General features: G+C 37.0%; 1 long non-coding RNA gene across 3 annotated transcripts in view; it reads right to left on the bottom strand.

Moving 5' to 3' along the window:
* Window positions 1–7,027, bottom strand: part of LOC117796775 — a 21,147-nt gene extending 14,120 nt beyond the window's left edge. For all 3 annotated transcript variants that reach the window (XR_004621433.1, XR_004621432.1, XR_004621434.1), the window contains exon 1: window positions 6,672–7,027. This is a non-coding gene — a long non-coding RNA (uncharacterized LOC117796775). The remainder of the gene's footprint in view (window positions 1–6,671) is intronic.
* Window positions 7,028–14,750: the final 7,723 nt, after the last annotated feature.

A 14,750-nucleotide genomic window follows, 5' to 3' on the forward strand; every position in this document is an offset into this window, starting at 1 on the left:
GCAAATAATGAATCATGGAACTCTACATCAAAAACTAAGGATGTACTCTATGGTGAATAACATAACATAATAAAAAATTATTATTAAAAAAAAGTTAGTAACCAAAAATCTATAAAGAAATTATTAAACTCAACACCCCCAAAACAAATAATCTAATAAAAAAAATGGGCAGAAGGCACGAGTAGACATTTTTCCAAAGAAGATATCCAGATGGCCAGCAGACACAGGAAAAGATGCCCAACATCACTTAACATCAGGGAAATACAAATCAAAACTACAGTGAGATATCACGTCACACCTGTCAGAATGGCTAAAATTAACAACACAGGAAACAACAGATACTGGAAGAAACTTTTGAGTTGAGAACTCATGAGAAGGAGACAGCTATGGAATGATCTGGGGAGGGGAGCATTTTATGTACAAGTTTTATCAAGTATAGGTATGCTTGTTAGAAATACATGTGGCCTATTGAAGTGACAGGGGAAAAAAAAGCTTAGTAAGGCAGGGGATAGTGAAAGAAATGAAAGAAAAGGTATAGGGAGAGTAGTCTGGGAGAAAATAATGTAGGGCCATTAACTGAGAAAGAAAAAAAAATTCTTAACAGGTGGAAACTGGCTTGCCATTCACAGTTAGTCAGTGATGTTTTCCTGTTGAACAAGGTATTTCTCTAATATTTGTACATTTATATGAAAGTTATAATATTACTTAAGCTTGTTTTATACTCTCTGCTCTCTACACCCTTTTGTACATAGTTGTTTTCTTTTTTAAAATTTTTATTTCGTTATATTAGTCACCATACAGTACAACCCCAGTTGTTGATGCAATGTTCCATGATTCATTATTTGCTTATAACACCCAGTGCACCATGCAATATGTGCCCTCCTTAAAGCCCATCACCAGCCCATCCCAGTCCCCCACCCCCCTCCCCTCTGAAGCCCTCAGTTTGTTTCCCAGAGTCCACGGTCCCAACATGAGAGACTTCTGCTTCTTTCCCAATGCCAGGTTCAGTCTCATTCCGTTCTTCTGGCTGTCTAGATAAGAATTTTTAAGATACTTAAGAATGCCTAACAGCATTCAATCTAGATCAATGTCCTACCTACTTAAACCCTTCTCGAAAGTAACTAACACATGCTTAAATTCCTTGTAAGTCATTTCTAATACTCTCTTACAGAGATTGCTCGTGGTTCCCCAACTAGTTATTATCTCTGTCATTGAAGTGAGTCAATAAACAAAACTGAGTTTAAGCAAGTAGATGCCTAATAGTCTTTCATTGAAGGGAATTGACAAGACCATTATAAGGAGCCTGGCGTAGTATTTATCCTGGTTACAAGGAGAAATTTGCAGCACCAAACCCTTTTATTAGAAAAGTAAGAAAGGTTGCAAATCGGTGACATCGGCATCTACTTTAAGAGCTGGAAAAAGAATAGAAAATTAAATCCAGAATAAGAAATGCAAAAAGGCACTTGACAAAATTTAGTATCTATTCTTGATTTAAAAAAAAAAAACTCTCAGCTAACTAGAAAATATGTATTTATAAAAAACTACAGCTATTATCACACTAATTATAGAAGATTGAATATTTCATCTGTGAGAGCAGGAACAAGTCAGATATGTCCAATTTGATTCAACATTATTGAATTGAAACCTTTTGAATCTATTAAGATGAACATATAATTTTTAACTTATGAAAATATGAAATGCATTAATTGATTTTTACATGTTAAATCAAATTTGGATTTGTAAGATACCAAGGTTGAGGTCTTAGCCAGTACTGTAAGGCAAGGAAATAACCATATGTAGGAAAGGAAGAAATAAATCTGACTTTATTTGCAAACAGCACATTGCCTAAGTAGAAAACACTACCATCTACAAAAAACTACTAAAACTAATATGTGTGTTAACATGGTTTCAGGTCATATTGTGAACATACACAAATCAGTTATGTCTATACTCTAACAACAAACTATATGGAATTGAATTTTTAAAAATCAATAGCATTTAATAGCATCAGAAAATATGAAATACCCTGAAATAAATATGACCAAAAAATGTACTAGGTCTGTAAATAGAAAAGTACAAAGCATTGTTTGAAGAATGAAAAAGAATGAAATAAATAGAGAGATACACTATGTTCATTGACTGAAATATTCAATATTGTTTGCTTGTCACTTCTCTCCCAATTGATCAATAGATTCAATAAAATCCCATCAAATCCCTACCTGATTTTTTTGGGTAGAAATGGGTAAATTGATTCTAAAATACATATGAAAATACAAAGAATCCAGAATAGCCGAAATAACCTTGAACACAAGTAAGAATCTTGAAGGATTTATACTACTTAAATACAAGCCTTATTGTAAAGCCACAATAATTGTGACAGAGTGGCATTTGTATAAAGACGGACAAAAAGATCAATAGAACGAAATGAGTTTAGCATAACCACCGGCATACATTAGGTTCAGTTTCAACAAAAGTGCAAAGCCATTGCAATGAGTAAAAGATAATTTTCCAACAATTGATGCCTGAAAAATTTGGCGTCTGTATTCAAAAAATTGAAGCTCTACATTTTGTACAGCATATAATATTAACTCAAAGTGGATCATAAGTTAAAAATAAATGATAAAATTCCTAGAATAAAACATAGGAGAAAATCTTCATAACTTTTGGCTAGGCAAATATTTAGGAGATATACCACCAAAAGGAAATCTGATCAAAATTAAAAATATCTGTTCTTCAAAAGACACCACTAAGTAAATCGAAAGACAAGCCACAGACTGAGAGGAAATATTTCAATAGTATATATCTGAATAGAACTTATACATAGAATATATAAAGAATGATAAAAAATATTGATAATAAGAAAATAAGCAAAATAGTTTTATCTACACTTTGCTGGATTGGCAAGTAGATGGCAAAAAAAGCTCATACACTGGTTTCAACACCAAGGGCTTGTACAAGAATATTCACAGCAGCTCAATTTATTACAGCTGCAAACTGGAAACACAGAAGTTCATCAACAAGTCAATAGATAATTAAATTATGATATACTTCTAAAGGAATACTGCTTAGCAATAGAAAAAATGATGAATTGTTAGTACAGAAAATAGCATGGTTGAATATCAAAATAAGTTGGCTAAGTGAAAGAGATCAGACACAAAAAAGTACGTAGTATGTGAGTCTATTACATCCATTATTAGAAAATGTAAACTAACCTATTGTGACGGAAAGCAGCCTGGGAAGGGGAGGGAAATCTTAAGTTCCACATATTAAGGCTTATAAGTAATTCTAGAATCTGTTCCAGAAGGAAAAAGAAAATTCAGATGAATGAAAAATTGCGGCAACAGAGACACTTGAAAATTTTAGACAAATTGATAGAGTCTTCTTGATTCTAGTCTTTGGTCAGAAATCTTATTGCCATAGAATTTATAATATTGGTGACCTATCGGCAAGGCCATGAGCATTCCCAATAAGCAATACCATTATTCCCTCCTCCCTAGGACACCTGTCTCAAAGTCACTGCTAGACACTGCCTTCATATTGCCCAAATAACTTGACGCTCTTCCTCCTAATGTTTGGTTTTATGACTGTGGCTCTCCTGGAGGTAGGTCACTTAAGAAATCCTGCTAGTACCATTTCCAGCAGTGTGACTTTCTCGAACACTCATAGGTGAACATTCATTCCAGGAATGCCCTGATAAGTTTTTTTTTCACGGAAGATGGCTGGATTTGCATAACCTCCATTCCTAACCCTTGAGAAATTGTGAAAAGTAAGACTAAATATTTAACACAAAGCTATATTAATAAGTTTATGTAATATAAAACAGTTTGGTTCGGTTTGTATAATCGCCTATCCACATGGTTTCCAATACTTTGCTTCTAAGAGCACACTTGAAGAGATTAAAACATTTCCAAAGCAACAGCAAACAAGTCAGACATAATTGCAATTCAATCATTTCCTAATGGTAATGATGTCTCACAGCATCAATGAAAACATCCGCTGTTTGCACACTATTCATTTGATTGACTTTCAGCTTCTGTTTGACTAGGATTATTTGCTCTAAATTCCACAATCTTCCCTATATTCATTTTAAAGTTCTTAATGTTTAAGTAAACATGCTTTTATTTTGATTCAGATTTGAACCATTGCCATAAGTTTTCTTTTTATTTAGCAGCCAAATATACCCCATTGTCTGACCTACTCCGTACAACCAGCTTGCTTGCTGGCTTCCTTCCTTCCTTCTTCCCTTCCTTCCCTCCTTCACATATTTTGCAAAAGTATAAGTCAGAAATTTGTAACACAGTTATGAAGAATTCATGATAGAGAAATAAGAACCAATTCATACTGGCTGTTGTGCATTGTACCCCAAACTAGTTTACTGTAAGAAGTACTGGCCTTAGACCAACAAAGGCTTGCACTGGCCCAAGGCTCAAGGAGGCCAGTGTTTTGAAGTGACTTTTTCAAAATTGTCTATGCTGTCCTCTGATGCCTGGTACCAACACCGGAATGTCATTCCCCACTAGGTGATACACCCCACACCTAGATTAGGACCCATATGGGACTGAGTCACTACTCCTCCATTTAGAGGCACAGTGTGATGCAAATTTTTCAGGGCTTAGTTTACAAGTCTTCCCAGAGAGAAAGGTCTTATCCTATTTTCAAATTTTCAACAGTGCCTAGATCTAGCTCAACTTCAAATCAGATTACTTTAGGGCCCTACTCCAGTGGTCTGATGGAACAAGGAGCATGTCCTTTTAGGTTATAAATATATATATATATATTTTTTTACTTCAGACTCTATTATCCTATTACACCAATGTCCTTCACAGAGTCAAAAAATATCAAGTCAAAAAACTACATATAATGTATAATGTTGGAGATATAAAATAGTCAATAAAAGCAAACTCAGACCCAAATTTAGAATAATAAGATATAAATATGATAACATTTTTGAAGAATCTGGTGGAAAAATATTTAACAAATACACAGAGATAGGATCAGCAAAGAGGTCGCAATAAAATAAATAAAACTAAAGGGAAAAAGTGACATGAAATGAAAAATAAAATGTATGATATTTGAATAAAAATAAAATTATTAGCTCCATTTCATAGCAAATTGGACACAATAAAGGAAAAACAAGTAACTTAAAAACAGACAACTAGGTCAGTAAAATATATACAAACTAAAACACATGGGGGTGGGGGGAAGTGAGAATTTTGGAAAAAGCATTTGTGATCTCTAAATAAATAGCATGTAATTGGAGTCCCAAATAGATGAGAAAGATAGCATGAGGTAGAAAAAGTTTGAAGAGATACTTGCCAAAGTTGATAAAAGACATTGACTTACAGATCTAAGAAGTTCAGCAAACTCCAAACCAGATAAATATAATAATAATATGCCGAGATACGTTAAGTACTGGGAGAAGGGAATGAGGAGAAAAAGAGGGAAGGAAGGAAGGAAGGAAGGAAGGAAGGAAGGAAGGAAGGAAGGAAGAAAGGAAGAAAGAAAGAAAGAAAGAAAGAAAGAAAGAAAGAAAGAAAGAAAGAAAGAAAGAGAAGGGAAGGGAAGAGAAGGGAAGGGAAGGAAAAAAGAAAAGAAAAAGGAGGGAGAAGGGAGGAAGGAAGGAAANGAAGGGAAGGGAAGGGAAGAGAAGGGAAGGGAAGGAAAAAAGAAAAGAAAAAGGAGGGAGAAGGGAGGAAGGAAGGAAAGAAAGGAAAAATTTTTTAAAAAAGGAAAGAAAGAGAAAGAGAAAGAGAGGAAGGAAGGGTTTAAAAAAAAGAAGAAAGAAGAAAGCAGCATAAGAATAGGCACTTAAAAGAACAGACACAAATACTGTTTTGCAAGGATTGTCATTTTAAAATACTGAAAGCAAAATAAGGAAGGAAGGTAAAAAAGGAAGAAAAGAAGGAAGATGGGAAAGCAGGAAAAAAGAAGGGAGGGTAGGAAGGAAGGGAGGGAAGGAGGGAGGGAGGAAGGGAGGGAAGGAGGAAGGAAGGAAGGAAGGAAGGAAGGAAGGAAGGAAGGAAGGAAGAGAAGAATGACAGAAGTCAATGAGAAAGTACACTATAATTCCCACTGACCCTAGGTCTCTGCACCAGCATTCTGAGACTGTCCTCTGTTAATTGCCTTGTGTGGTTGTTAATTAGCCCAGTTCTTAGGTCTCCCAAATTAATGTGTGGGGTATTCTCTCACCAGTGAATGTACCCAAAATATTAAAACAGGTCATTTTGGGGTTTCAAGAACTTTTATTAGTTGCTTCCACATTTCCAATGGCCTATCTGCTCTCTCTGGACCCTAATATCAGGCACCTGTCAGAGGGCAAGGGACACTGAGAATGATACCACTTTAGTGTAAGAACATCACTTGAGGACAATTTCTTCATCTCTGGATTTTCTTTCATCATTTTTGGTCTCTCTGTTCCCTGAATTTCACCTGTCCACCACCCGAGGGCTGGAGGGGAACATGTCTTTGGAGGGAAGTCCATGGTTCCCCGAGTTGGGAGCTGTCAGGTCACTTTCTCCAGATGGGGCTATGCTTCTTGCAAAGTATTTTAGATTCTGAATAGTGGAGACACATTGTTAACTTAGGCGGGGACCAAGCAGTTGCAGTGCCCAGGCCCCCACTGGTGACATAGAGCGCCCCTTGGCTCGGGTGCCTCAGGATCCAGGACTCACCTGGTGCTGAGGCCCAGCCCGGGCTGAACTGCATGCTGTCGCCTGCCGGGGTCCTCCTTCCCTCGCCGCCTTCGCTCTCCCTCCTCCTCCGGGTCCTGTCGCTCCGCGGCGCCCGGCTCTGTCCCTGGCCGCTGCCAGCCCCTTCCTGCGGTGGGCAGACAGAGATGGACCGACGGACAGGCGAGCGCCGAGGTGCTGTCCCAAGAGGCGAGTCCTGCCCGGGACCGTCTGGCGCAGAGGCTCCCGAGCCTGGAGGGCGCGTTGTCACTGGCGCTGGAGGCGGCGCGGGGAGCGGGAGGAGGACCCGACGATGGCCCCGAGCTCCGGTCTACGCGCGCGCGTCGCTTCTAGCCCAGGGGCACCATTGATTCCCGCTTCTGTCCGGAATGGGGAGGAGCGGGGTGGGAGTGGGGGTGGCGGCGAGGAGAAACCTAAGCTGACAATGCCTAGATAGGTGTACTAGGCAGGGAATGGGGCCAGGTTCGCGGGGAAGGAGTGTCAGGCATTTAGAGTCGCAGGCAGGTGTCCGTCACCCGATCACACAGTTTAGGGCTGTAGGGAGGGCGTTTACACATATTTTTCTAATTAGAAATGCAGAAGACTCCCCCTAGTTCAGGTGAGTGGATAGGGGGGTGAGCAATGTCCAGAAATGCGTCCCGGCCCCATAACGCCACTGCAGGTTTCTTAACAGGTAAACGTGGGTTATAAAAAGGATTCGGGTCAATCAGGACGTGTGCTGCGTCTACGTTTTGAAGATTTCTGATCTTCCTCTGGCTTTAACCTCTCTACTCCCACCAGCCGCTGACAGTGGTCTGGAACTGGTGACCAGCGTCCACTCACCTGCAGGGATTCTTTTCGTCAGGCGAGGTTCATGAGAGAGACATAAACTTTAAAGAAATTAAGCAAAATGTTAAACAATAATTAACAAGATTTGGTGGTGTTGGAAGGAGGTTTGTGTTACTGTATTTTCTAAATATTCCAAAATTTCCGTAAAAGAATGGAAAACTCTGTGAACTCAACTGCAGTCCTTTCTTTCCCTCAGATGAAACCCAGAAAGGAGGAATAACTGAAGAGTTAATCAAAACAATAACAGTAATTAACTGAGAGTGATGGAATTGGAAAGAAGAGGATTTTGTTATTAGATTTTCTATTATTTCCAAGTCTTCTATGAGGTGCATGCCATATGCAGTAAACTTTACTTTGAAAAATAAATTACACAAATGAAATTATGAAACTCTTCTACAAAAATTTTTTGTAGAAAAAAAGAACCTTCTGGAAAATCAAAACATATTCCACAGACTGAGATAAACAATTGTGGACATTAGCAATAAAATAAGTAACTCTGGATCCTGCCATATAACCTGTTGTTTACAAAGCATTACCAATTCACTATTTCACTGGATTCCCACAATCTTGAAACAGTTAGAAATAGGAATTAATTATATGCCCGTTGTAAAGTTAAGAAACTGAACCTCATCAAAGCAGTTTATTTAAATTCCTCTGAAAATGGAGTTCCTGAGTTTTCCTGCACCTAAACAAGCCTTACTCTTGAGAAAAATACAGCTAACCAAGTGCTTGGCTCAAAGTTGGGTTTCTGCAAAGATTGCTGTTCGTAGAAGGGCACACAAGATAAATTGGTCGGTAGGGATGCTTGTCGGAAGGGTTCAGCCCAAGTTTTCCATCTTAAGGGTATATTATTGACATAAGAATAGTAGATAGGATAGTTCCCTTTATCTCATCCTTCTGTTATGTATATATGTAAAACTCCTTCCTGTCTTTTCCAAGCCTTATTATGAAGAGATAGCACATACACTAATCTATTATTTCCATCTTTTAGTGGAATTGAAGTAATAAGCATCCACGCAGAACAGAAATAATATATTTAAACCTCCACCTCACTAAAATAACTGAGAAGCAACATATGCAAACTGGATACACTCCATTGGCTAATGGTAAAAGTGACACAATTACAAGTAGGCAAAATCAATTCATATTTGAACTGCATATCATTTCGTAAGTGAAAATGACAACACCCTTTGTTAATAGAGGACTCTGACTTGAAGGTTACAAAATACAATTTTATTTTGCCCTTGCTAGAGTTTGCTAACAATAGTCTTTTCTATTCAGTTTGAAAATTAATGATCTGAAGTGCATTTTTCTGCGACATGTGACCATTTTTCCATTAAAAACGTGTAAGATAGGAAACACTATTGTCATTTGAAGCTATCATTATATTTGCATGGCAAGTTTATATTTATTATCTCATGTGCTCATCACAGAAGACAAGTGGATCCAGCATTTTTATTATTCCTCTCTTTTTTTGAGGAGTAGGTGGTCACAGAGAGGTCAGGTAATTTCACAGTCACTCAGTTAAAAAAAAAAGAGAGAGAGAGACTGTATTCCAACTCTGTATCACTTTACAACCTGTTGTGATAAAGATTCCTCTGAAACCACAGAAAGGGAAAAAAAAACTCTTGCCTCTACTCGAATTTTATTACTTTCTTCTAGACATATTAGCATAAAGTAGTAATCCTCAACATCTTTATCAATTTAGAAAAAAAGATCAAAATAAACTTTGTGTGGACATAGCCCTACAAAGTCAGTCCTGCATTATTTTTGCAATTTATATCCAAAAATAATCCCCAAGTTTAAGTTTAAGTTTAAGTGACCTGCTGTTCATTTTCTGTAGGAAAAAAAAAATTCTATCTTAGATATGCATCAGCAAACTTTATCTTGGGAGTGAAACTGTATAAGATTTTGAAACATTTGTGGGGTTTAAGAATTATATCTTGAATTGTTATTGTTCAATCACACATCAGAAGTCTTTTCTTCTTGTGGGCATTACAGAACCATAGTCCTTCAATGCCCAGGATACTCTCTCTCTCCTCTGTCACAGAGAAACTACAAATTCAGAAATTGATTTTATGGCTTCAGAGGTCTGATGTATGAATTTTAAAGATCGAGCAGTGCAGACAAGAACTCTTAGCATAGAACAATCCATAGTGAATTGCAACAGTTAGTGTTTCACTGATGGAGATACTGCGTATCTAATTGGAATCTTACATATAAATAAACAATTTCACTACAATCTCTCATAGTCCAGCTTTGATTTTCTTTCTGGATTTCTTTTTTTTTCCTCTTATTTTCTTAATCTTCTTTTTAAATCATATATCTGTTGTAGAGATAAAGAAGTTGAGCCTCATGAATGTAGTTTATTTTTCTTTGAAAACTGAGGGGGTTTGGGGGGTGGAGGTTTTTGTTTGTTTGTTGTTGTTGTTGTTTTTTAAATCTAAGCTAGACTTACTCTCAAGGAAAACACAATCCCTGGACTTCAGTTCTTGATGCACTTCCATGTTTTTAATCAAGTGGGCTTATTATCTTTCTCATGACTTTGACTTCTGCCAATATTAGATAATTCCTAAATACATATAAATCTGAGCGTTATCCATTATTCCTACTTCTTCCTCTCCCCTATATCATCAAGACCTGTGGACTTTATCTCCTATATGTTCCATTTCATCCAACCTACCACCCCCATCTTCATTCTCAACCAGAGCCCTCATTTAAGTATTCATGACCACCTGTCTCTAAACTGAACTCCTTCTTCCCTGAAGTGATTTATATAGACTGCAGATCTCCTCCTTGGTTTAAACATTCTTGGAAATGACCCCTACTTTTCTTGAGAATATGTGCCTCTCCTCTTGCTATTCTCTTCCATGTTGCATTTGAACATATTCCTTCCTCTACTGAAAGTATATACTCTAAATAACATTAGAGTGATTGTAAAGATGAAGAAATATAACTTGAGGGAACTTAATTCTGTCCTTCTATCTAACATACGGAGCATTTACTATGCAGACATGTTATACCTCATATCATCATTCTTCAGGATTTATTTGAACAGATTCCAAATGTATTTTTTCTATCTGCCCTGCTAGGGGTAAGCAGAGGGTGATATGGGAATGCTCAGAGCCTTCAAACAGTCTTGAAGCCAGAGAATGCTTTTCAGAGGAGTCAACACCTGATTATATTCCTTAACAAGACAAATGGATTTGCATATAATATGTTATTGGTTACATAAAGTTTTTCACCTACAGGATATGTATTATTTAATCTTCACCAAAATGTTATAGAGTAAGAACATTTATCCTAATTTTACCGATGAAAAAAATCTAGTCTCAGGAATATTATATAAGTTGCTGGAAGTCATACAGCCAGGAGATAGTTGGAGAGAGCTTGAAATCAGATCAACTTTAAAAAAGAAAACAAAATGAGAAAATTGCGGGTCAGTAATTAGCTCAAGGTCAATAGTGTCTGGGGGATATTTGATTTGATCTTCTGATTTCTTGTTCAAGCCCTTTTAATTCTACTTTCCCCACCCCCATATTTTTCATTTCCTCCAGCAACAAATGCCACCTTACATTTACTCTGTACACTTGATTAAAGATACAGCACTGCCTAATCCATGAAAACATTTGGAGATCAAAACTAATCTTCTGAAAATTTTCAAATAGATTAATGTCTATCAGGCACTCTAAATGCCAAGTGTTGGACCTGTTAATACCTGCTATAAATAACCAAGTCACACAATCAAGGCATTCTCTAACCTACTTAGCTTTTCTAATCTAAATTTTTGCAAAGAACAATGTTGAAACATTATTTTTACCAGTTTCCTGTTAAGCTGCCTATTTTCACTTTCATTTTAATGTTCTATCTTATTTTTTAAAAATTTTAATCCAGTTTATCACCAAAAAATTACTGCATTGGATGAACACTGGAGAGAATATTGATACATGCAATTATATTTTTTCATTGCTGGTAACATTCATACACTTTCTTTGGCATTTCTGTTATTCTTCCATAACCTCCTGAAATAAAACCATGCATAGGGTTGTTGATTGTGAATTTTACTCCACAGGTCAGATTAAAAAAATGTAAGAAATCACAATCACAATGGAGGAGCTCTATGTCTCATCACATTGGATCATTCGCACTTGCCTCACATGCTATTGACCTCAAAGCTGAAATCTTAAGTAGAACCAAACCAATAGTCATTCACCAAATATTTACTAAATGACTATTTTTGTGTGAGCAAGAAATGTAAGTTAAAGCTATATACTTACACACATGTACACACAAACTTTTGCATACATATATGTATATAAAACACTATTACACATGAATAAGATATATATATATGATCAAAGTAATAAATATAAATATATAATCAAGACACATATATACAATCAAGATATATAAATATATACACGGTTCAAGGGTAGATATGTGCTGCAAATTTGACCAATTAGTGATTCCATCTCTTGACAAAAAGACTGGTGTGAGTACTGAGAGAAATTATGCATGTGAACACATAACAGAAGATCACATCAAATGTGCCATTTGAGGATCTCCTGAATAACATTTGAAGCCTCACTTTACACTGTTTCTGTGGCTCCTGTGGACTTTGAAAGTAATGGTAGCTGCCAGTCATTTCATTTTCCCTCTACTAAGGACTAAGTGGGATTTTGCACCATGCCAGACCTTAATTTCATTCACTTTAACCAGATCCCGAAGTTTAGTTCCCACAGTCTGTGCTGGCTTGCAATTTAACAGCTACTCTTTGGATTTGCTCTTTAGACTACAAATATTGAGATTTCTAGGAATTCAATGACATATTTGAATGATAATATTAAAATCCTTTTATATTTATAAATGTACAGGTTGAAAAGATTTTGTTCATATAATTATGTAGATGGAGATAAAAAGATGAAAGGGATGTGTTGAAAACAATGACATTTAATATTTTAAAAACTTTTGAAGTTGTATGCTAAGAATCACAGAGTAATCTATCATCAGAATTCTTTAAATTATCAGTTGATGACTCAATTAAACATCCCTTCTAATTTTGCTAAAAGCACATTCTGTTTTCCTGGTCAAAGCCCTAAAATGCTTCCCATGTTCTTTCAGTGTTTGAAACAACCATATAAGGCCAGGCCGTCCCTGCTCTCCTTGACCTTACATCCTACAAATCCCCCCTTGCTCACTAAGCTTTAGTCATAATAAATTCCTTAGACACAGTAGACACTGCTGCCACTTTAATTGATTTTATTTTTTTTAAGATTTTTTTTCCCGTGGGTGGGAGGGGAGGGGCAGAGGGAGAAGCAGTCTCCCTGCTGAGCAGGGAGCCCAATGGGAGGCTGGACTCCATACCAGGACCCTGGGGTCAAGACCAGAGCTGAAGGCAGACTTGGAACCGACTGAGCCACCCAGGCGCTCTTAATTGCTTTTATATTCCTTGTTTCTTCTCTCTGAAGTGCTAAAGTGCGAATGATAACTTTTCAATAAATACCCTTTCAATGACAAATAATTGTCCTCTTTACTGTTGCAAACCAGCCTCCCTACCTTGACACTATCCACCTTCTCACGCTGTTCTTCATTTAAAACTCTTTATTACTCTGTTGGGTATTTACCAAAAGAATACAAAACCACTGATTTGAAAAGATATATGCACCCCTACATATATTGCAGCATTACCTACAAAAGCCAAATTATGGAAGCAGCCCAAGTGTCCATCAATAGATGAATGGACAAAAACAATGTGGTACATATACAAGGGAATATTACTCAGCTATGAAAAAAGAATGAAATCTTGCCATTTTCAACAACATGGATGGAGCTAGAAAGTATAATGCTAAGTGAAAGGAGTCAGTCAGAGAAAGGGCAAATACCATATGATTTCATTTATATATGGAATTTAAGAAACAAAACAAATGACTATCAAAAAAGAAACAAACTAAAAAACCAGACTCTTAACTATGGAGAACAAACTGATGGTTGCCAGAGAGGAGGTGGGGGGGTGATGGGTGAAACAGGTGAAGGGGGTGAAGGGTACACTTGTCATGATGAGCACTGAGTAACGTATAGAATTGTCGAATCACTATATTGTACACCTGAAACTAATATAATTCAGTGTGTTAACTATACTGGAATTAAAATTTTAAAAGTCTTCACTATTTGCTTATTAATTTATTATGTTTTGGTCTATGTCCTCACTAGAACATAAGCTCCATGAAAGCAGGTAACTTACTGAAGGTTATGCAGACGGCAGGAGAGAACAGGGTTGCAAACCAAGCAGCCCAGCTCTGGGGTCAGTACTCTTCACACTGTGTTCCAGCCAAACGCGACGATTCCCCTCCCAACATGCCCATTCCCTTCCCAATAAAACCATTTCTTTCTCTCCTGCCTCTTCAGCCTCCTTACCTGTCAATTATGATTTTTTTTCCCTCTCTCTCTTCCTCTACTGAAGGGACGAGGTCCTTGAGTGCATCTTAGTTCCTAATAACATGCCCGCCAGTTGACATTGCAATGCTGTGTCACTTTTGAGAATTTTTAATTTAAAAAAAAAAAAACTCCTCAATAGTGAAAATGTATCATTTATAGAAGATCACCTGTACCGGTCAGAACAAGGGAGGAGGGTGCTACAAAAGGAGACTGTTCATTTCTTTATAGAAGAGCTGTGGATTTTACAATATTCTGCATGACTTTGGGTAGCTGCCTTTCTCTTCTGCCAATCCAGTCCATTTAGGAAAAGAAATTAATCTAGCACAGTGATGGGAATTTGTATGTTAAGAGGATTGAACTTTTATCACAGGAAATAAAAAAATAAAGCTCTTATCCTTTATTTTTCTCTCTGTCTGCTCAGCTAAGATTGGAAACAAGAAAGGGCTGAGCAAGCTGCTCCAGAACTTTCTATATCTTGGGGAAATTTATGTAATAGGGTACAATAATAATTCTGGTTGTGTATTGGAATTCAAACTTTGATATACTTTTTGGAAATGTTCTAGCTTCTTTTGTGGGAAGAGTAAATTTGATAAATCCTGGGNTTTGGTAAATCCTGGGGCTAACTTGCCCTGGGGGAATTAAAGTAACTCAAATTTGGATCACTTTCCAATGGTGCATGCATGTACACACACACACACACACACACACACACACTTTTCTCAAATATATAGGGACTGAGCTGAAAACTAGGAGGAAACTTTATTCCAATTGCTGCTCTGCAGGGGACTCCCATCTAAC

This window comes from Ailuropoda melanoleuca, chromosome 16 (assembly GCF_002007445.2).
Source record: "Ailuropoda melanoleuca isolate Jingjing chromosome 16, ASM200744v2, whole genome shotgun sequence".
Taxonomy (NCBI): Eukaryota; Metazoa; Chordata; class Mammalia; order Carnivora; family Ursidae; genus Ailuropoda; species Ailuropoda melanoleuca.